This window comes from Orcinus orca, chromosome 3 (genome assembly GCF_937001465.1).
Source record: "Orcinus orca chromosome 3, mOrcOrc1.1, whole genome shotgun sequence".
NCBI classification, from domain to species: Eukaryota; Metazoa; Chordata; class Mammalia; order Artiodactyla; family Delphinidae; genus Orcinus; species Orcinus orca.
The window spans coordinates 112039449-112046839 of NC_064561.1; the positions used below are offsets into that span (position 1 = coordinate 112039449).

At 35.7% G+C, this 7391-nt stretch overlaps 1 long non-coding RNA gene across 1 annotated transcript; it reads right to left on the reverse strand.

Moving 5' to 3' along the window:
- Window positions 1-1367: 1367 nt before the first annotated feature.
- LOC125964086 (uncharacterized) lies at window positions 1368-7179 on the reverse strand. Its single transcript, XR_007476721.1, has 3 exons — window positions 7062-7179; window positions 1965-2386; window positions 1368-1468 (listed from the first exon to the last, which is right to left on the reverse strand). It is a non-coding gene; the product is annotated as an uncharacterized LOC125964086 (long non-coding RNA).
- Between the last annotated feature and the right edge of the window lie 212 nt (window positions 7180-7391).

The following is a 7391-nucleotide window of genomic DNA, read 5'->3' on the forward strand; positions in this document are numbered from 1 at the left end:
TGGTGAAATGGTATGATCACAGTACTCAAAACTAGAAACTTGGAGCTCTAGAATCCACTGACTATTACAACTTGGGCATGACTGTGATGTGAAACTGGTTAAAGGAAATTGTGATGGATGATATTTTCCATTTAATTGTGGAATAATATCCCAAGGGAATTTGCAAATGGTTTAGGACCAGGAAGTTGGCGTGTGGGAAAAACAGGATGGAGAGAAAGGGTATTTATATACTAGCAAAAGCCAAAAAGTTCTCTAACAAATTGCTAGTCTGAATACCAGTGCTAGATCTCCTGGTTAACCTAAAATGGTTAATATATATGTATTAGGGCTCCGCAAGCAGAGACTATAATTTCAATGTGTCTAGGGTAGAAGAAAAACTCTATACATTTTATAATCTCCCCAAGCAATTCTGATATGTTGTATGTTTTAGAACCAGCAGATTAGAGTAGCATTTCCCAGTCTGTGGCCCATACACCACTGGAAGTTATTACCAAGTACAATTTTTTTAAAGTATTCTCTAGGGGCTAAAATAATGAATGTCTTGCAAAAAATTTTTAATATTTTTAAATAAGTTACTAAATTTATAGTAGATTTTACCACCTGCCCTACCAATCAAAAACTAAAACTGGGCTTCCCTGGTGGCGCAGTGGTTGAGAGTCCGCCTGCCCATGCAGGGGGCACGGGTTCGTGACCCGGTCCAGGAAGATCCCACATGCCGCGTAGCGGCTGGGCCCTTGAGCCATGGCCGCTGAGCCTGCGCGTCTGGAGCCTGTGCTCCGAAACGGGAGAGGCCACAACAGTGAGAGGCCCGCGTACCGCAAAAAAAAAAAAAAAAAAAAAACTAAACTAAAACTGCTTTTTTTCTTTTAAATTGGAAGGAGCCCTTGAACTTGAAAATTTTAGAAATTACTATCTACAACACTTGATTTCAAATATTTTGGAAATCTGTTCACATTTGTTATAATTTCCGATTTGTCCATTTCACAGATAGGAACTTTTGTCCCCATTATTGCAAAACAGTTATATTTTAAAAGAGAAACAAAGTAAGAAATTTATGTATTATTACTTTTGAGGGAAATTACAAGAAAATCATGGAAAACACACTGAAAAATGAAAATCCATTAGTCATGTTTTGAAATTTTTTAAATATTTTGTTTTTTTAAAAATTTTACCTAATCTAGCTTCAAAATCTAATTAACTGAATGTTTATTTCAGAACCAATTTGTAAAGAAAGACTACACGAAAGTTAAATTTTGTGTGGTTACAAGTTGTTACATATTTATAACTAAGTCAAGGCTGTATAAAATCTAAGCAAATTTTAATCTCTTACAAGCAATTTATTATCTAGAAATGTATATAAAGATTGATTAGAAGGCATGGAAGCTCTGTGCCCCTTCCCACATACCTGCCCTGTGCATCTTCCATCTGGCTGTTCCTGAGGTGTTTCCTTTTATAATAAACTGGTAATCTCGTTTAAAAAAAAAAAAAAGATTGATTAAATTCTGCATGCCTAAATTTCATCTAATTTAAATCACAAAGCATAATGTTAGCTCTTTTAAAATGAATTGTATTCCTTAATACTGAACATTCTAATTCGGCACATACGTCTTGATAGATTGATAAGCCTTCAGTGATCATAATTATAATGGGTAATCTCTTAGGCATAGCATCAGCATTTGGAAGGATGCTCAGATATAGTTCATAATCAATAAGAAATAAGCCTGAGTTATTAGAGGATTGAGAATATGCTGGTGTCTAGAAGACAGTTCAACATAGTTATGCTTTTTCCATTAAGTGATTACTATTGATATTTAGTTTTAGTTCCCCCAAGGCAGACTTTAGGATGAGGGTTGGGATGCAAGTAGTTTATCTGGCATATAATCTCAGGAAGCACAGTTAGAGAGTGAGGGAATGAGACAGGGAAAGGAAGAAGGCCAATAAAGGGTGTGTTGATAAATAGTTACCATGGGACACTGAGGCTCAATCCTGCAGCGTATCATCACAAACAATGTAGAACATGCCACAGAACTGTCCCACTGAAGAGAGAAGAACATGAGCTATTTGTCTGTGAACTTCTATTCTTCATTCTTAAGTCCCTGGCACTTCCCTCCTGCCCAATGCCCAGGCTGAGCATGCTCCTTAGCTGAGAAAATGCCTTTAGGTAGAAAGATTCCAGAAGCCTTAAAGATGTATAGAAACTGTCTGCAGGTGACTTCTTGGGGAGACAGAGGAGGTATGAGCAGGAAACCACAGTGACAGCCTCAGTCACCATTCTCTTGATACTATGTCCACCTCAGCTGGGCAACCAGTCATTCTTCTTGTCTGTGGTCTCCACTTCCCTCATGCTGCAATCCATCTTTTCCATCTCTCTCTCTTTTCTGATGAACTCAGTGGGACAAGAAAACTACTCAGGCATTATAACATGCATTTTTATTGCCCTGAGATTATTTTGTTAATTCTAAGTGGTTTAATGATCATGTTTAACAATTATTCACTACCAGGAAATATAACATACAAAAAATCGTAAGTGGTATTAATATAAGTGTGTAAAATTCAGAAACAACCCAGTATTTTTTTTTAACCTAATCTGCCCCAGCCAATCTTTGGTCATCTTTACACAGAGTTGCTGTGTTAAAATCCAGCTTCAAGAATAACTCTTTCACCTGCTCTTGACCAGATCCCTCATTTTATCTACAGACATGTCAACTTAAATACCCATGACCTCAGCAGGTAAATATGTAAGGGTTGCTCACTAAAACAGATGATATTTTAGAGTCAAGTTCATATTACTGTCCTCTAGTTGCAGGTTCCTAGATCAGACTTCTCTATCTCTTGGAATTCAAATTTTACTATCTTGATCACAACTGTCAGTCTAACTTTCACCTCTTTACTTATCTACCTGGATTTTTGCCATCCCAATTCTTCCTGAACTTGGTAATTAAATAATCCTCAAGTCTTATTTTCCCTGTCTAGGTTCTGTTCTCCTAAAAGTATTCCAGTATACCATCTAGTCCTGGCTTCCATGTCATGATGACTGCCTCATTGCACCCATATAACTAGTGCTTAGTAATTCAAACAAGTATTTACTGAGTACCTACTATGTGCCATACATTGTTGTGGAGCTGAAACATGGCAATGAATAACAGATCAACTTTTAGCTCTCAAAGAACTTAAATTATCGTGGGATGGTTGGTCAGGTCAAATGCCCTGTTTAAACATGTATATACCATTTAACACTGGAGAAAGCAACTAAAAAACAATTTGCAAGACTTGAAATGCAAGCCTTCTGGATAAAGTATGGAAAATAGTCATTAATTTTCAGATTATTCCAAAATAACCTTTGCCAAAAATCTTTGAGAAACAAACAAAAAAATGAGAAAAATATTTGGCCTGCCTGTGGTTGATAATTTTTTAAAACCATTATCAAATACCTCAAATTGTACCACCTTAATTTTTTTTAGTTTGGAAATGGAGTGATTTGCTTATTTGTTCATCCATTTACTCATTCAACGTATATATTTTGAATGTTTGTTATGTATCAGAACAGAAGAGGCCACTGCTTCATGGAGCTAATTTTCCAAGTAGAAGGACCCAGACTAAGTAAGTGAACAAATAATGTGTGATAGGAAATAACCTGTGTGCACTGACACAGAAAGACGGGTTGGGGTGGAGAACAATTATTCACATAAACAGAGAATGTCTCCCTGAATAGTTGAACATCAAGGAGTGAGACTCTTCAGCCATTCAAAATGCAAACATAATATAATGTGTGTAAAATATTCTCATGTGCATTAACAGCAATTATAATATCCCTGCCCTTTATTTCTCACTATCTCCCACAAAATTCACCTTTGTTCTAAAAATGTGATGTGACCAAAATTCCCAAAGTTTAAACCAAGAGAAAGTTTGAATGGATGTGAAACAAGGACTTGGAATATAATTGTTCCTTCAACATTAATTATACTGTACCTTTTGAGAAGCTATAATCAAGAATTGAAAGCTGCTTTTTGTCTTAGGTTCAAAATCATGAAGCAACAATTTTACACAATGAATGTATCTTTATAAGAAATTCTGAAACAGAATGTAATGACCTGGCTACAATTTCCTAAATGAAAGTAAGTCCAGATAAGGGATACTGCCTACATGCTCTTTTTCTAGGTTTATTTTGTTGATGCTCTTCTGGGGACATGGGAGGTTAGAGGGCAAATAGACAAAGGTACAATAATATAAGCATTCAGCACAAATTTTTTTTTTTTTTTTTTTTTTTTTTTGCGGTACGCGGGCCTCTCACTGTTGTGGCCTCTCCCGTTGCGGAGCACAGGCTCCGGACGCGCAGGCTCAGCGGCCGTGGCTCACGGGCCTAGCCGCTCCGCGGCATGTGGGATTTTCCCGGACAGGGGCACGAACCCGTGTCCCCTGCATCGGCAGGCGGACCTTCAGCCACTACACCACCAGGGAAGCCCAGCATAAATAAATTTTAAAGGAGCTTTTGAAAAACCAAATATGGCTTTAAAGCATGAGAACAAAAAAAAATTGTTAGCCAAAACAATGTTCAAGAAAATCATTTTGTTTTTATCCACCAAAAACTAAACAAGCTATCTATTGCTATCTCTGTTGACCTTATTGATGTATATAAATGCAGATGTTGTTATTACTTGGTGTCATCTTCGTATTTTTATATTTTTTTAGTAATCCTATCCACCTGTATTTTCCAAGTATCATTTTGGTTCCTTTTCCTACTTCCTGGTGCTTAGAGGAAAACACAGGGACATAGAGACCAGAGACCATGTCTTTTTTATCTTTGTTTCATTAGCATTCATCAAAATATTTAATTCACAATAGGTCAATAGTGAACAAATAATTGAATGAATGAATAGGTCAATAGTGAACAAATAATTGAATGAATGAATGAATAAAGGAATGAATGAATTAAAAGTCAAAGGAGCATTTGACCCCCAAAGGAAATTATGTCTTGAGCAACTACTATGGGATCATTATAGACTATATATTAGTACTCAGGCACTAGGAAATATTTAATTGTAGTGGCATAAATTCAGATGAAATTACCTTGGGAAATTAAGTCATACTGAATAATTATATTTTATTTAAACAAACTGCAAAGGATGGCATTTTTTCCAACAAATACTTTTATTATTTTATTCCCACTTTTTAAAAAATCTTCACTGACCTAATGTTTCAGATGAAGAAGTTAGTTTTAAGAAATTTTCTTTTGTTTTTCAGTATGTATTATGAAAACCAGCAAATTTACACAGTGCCATTGATATGATCCTCTACCTTATCCCCAATTGTAATGATAATGAACATAGATTTCATTTCTTATTCAAAGAATTAATAGTTTACATATTTTTTACCAAGAATAGAGTACCCCTGATTAAGTAATTTCCCTGTCTCTTTTCTTGGAAACCTAATGGTTCTAATTACCCAACTATACAATACAGATCTCACTTTGCTATAAGACCCTCAAAATTATTCTGGAAATAATCCTTAGCAAGAGAGTGCAAAACATTATGAGAAATGTCAGCCTATAGGTAGAGAAAACATCATTTTGATGTTCAGATGGCTTTTATTTATACATACACATGCACATACCACACAAGGATTATTAAGAATCTTCCCTTTTAAAAAATACGCTTTAATTACTAAAGTTACATATTTTAAAACCAAAATTTTCCTTAAACTTATAAGCCTAACTTACAAATATCATGATTGTATTTAAGTGTAGCAAATTTTAGTGATCCATTTTAAGGAAGGCTTTAATTAATATGTGTTCCCATTTATAAATTTTGTTAATTTAACTTCATTAGTCACTTAAACTGAATTCATAAATATATCTTATTACCCTTTAAATACTTTTTAATTCTCTGGCTGAATAAGTAATTCTTTAAAATCCAGTAGGGCTTATGTAATATTCTACTAAATGTTCTGATACTATTTATAAATTGGTGAGATTTCAATTTAAAGTCACAAATTTAAATCAATTACTCAATAGCACATTTTAAGTTGGATGTGTAAGACTGACTTACTACTCTAAAAGGTGAAAATCTGTTAAATATTTCAAGTAACTGAAGTACCAAATATGCTTAGATTTCTCGACACAAAAAAAAAACATAAATAATATACGATTTTCTTGAACATTTTTCTCCTTAACTACATATAAATTTTGCCATGGTTAAAAGATGCTGTAGGGCTCCCCTGGTGGCGCATTGGTTGAGAATCTGCCTGCCAATGCAGGGGACACGGGTTCGTGCTCTGGTCTGGGAAGATCCCACATGCCACGGAGCAACTGGGCCCATGAGCCACAACTACTGAGCCTGTGTGTCTGGAGCTTGTGCTCCACAACAAGAGAGGACGCGATAGTAAGAGGCCCGCGCACCGTGATGAAGAGTGGTCCCCACTTGCTGCAACTAGAGAAAGCCCTCGCACAGAAAACGAAGACCCAACACAGCCAAAAATAAATTAATTAATTAATTAAAAAAAAAAAGATGTTGTAATAAGTTACATAATGGTCTCCAAAGATGGCCACATCCTAATCTCTGGACCCTATGAATATATTACCCTACATGGCAAAGAAACTTTGCAGGTATGATTAAATTAAGGCTTTGAGCTAGAAGATTATTCTGGATTAACCAGGTGGGCCCAATTTTATCACAAGCGTCCTTAGAAGGGATAGATAAAAGTGGGAGAATCAGAGAAGGAGACGTGATTACTGAAGCAGAGGTTACAGTGATGAGATGACTGGCTTTGAACATGGAAGGGGACCACAAGTGAAGAAATGCTGGCAGCCTCTAGAGGCTGGAAAAGGTAAGGAAAGGGATCCTCCCCTGGAACTTCCGGGAGGAATTTAATCCTATCAACACTTTGCTTTTAGCCCAATGAAACTTACCTTGAACTTCTGACTTCTAAAACTATAAGATAATAAATTCGTGTTGTTTTCAGCAACTGACTCTGTAGAAACTTGTCACAGTGCCAATAGTACACTGATACAGATGCTTACCCACCAAGGAAACAATTACGCTATTTCAAACAAACTGAAGGCTTACCTTCTTAGTTGTTGAGGTTGCATCATACCCAGAGAGTTGGTCTAGTATGCTGATTTCCTTCCTTTTGCTGAAAATGATGAAACATACTGAGTCCTAGTTATAGTCCATAAAATGAGCTAAGTTATTTTTTAAAAAAAACAAAAAGAAGAAGTTTTTTAGCTCATATCCCTTACTGTCACTGAATGTTGTAGCTCATCTATAACAGAGGTCTATGAAACCTGCCCGGGTTGCTACATCAATTGATTTTATATCACATTACTTCACTTATCTAATATTTAAATATCTCCCACTCTAAATCTAAAGACTATTGAATTTGATGGAATATTGTGT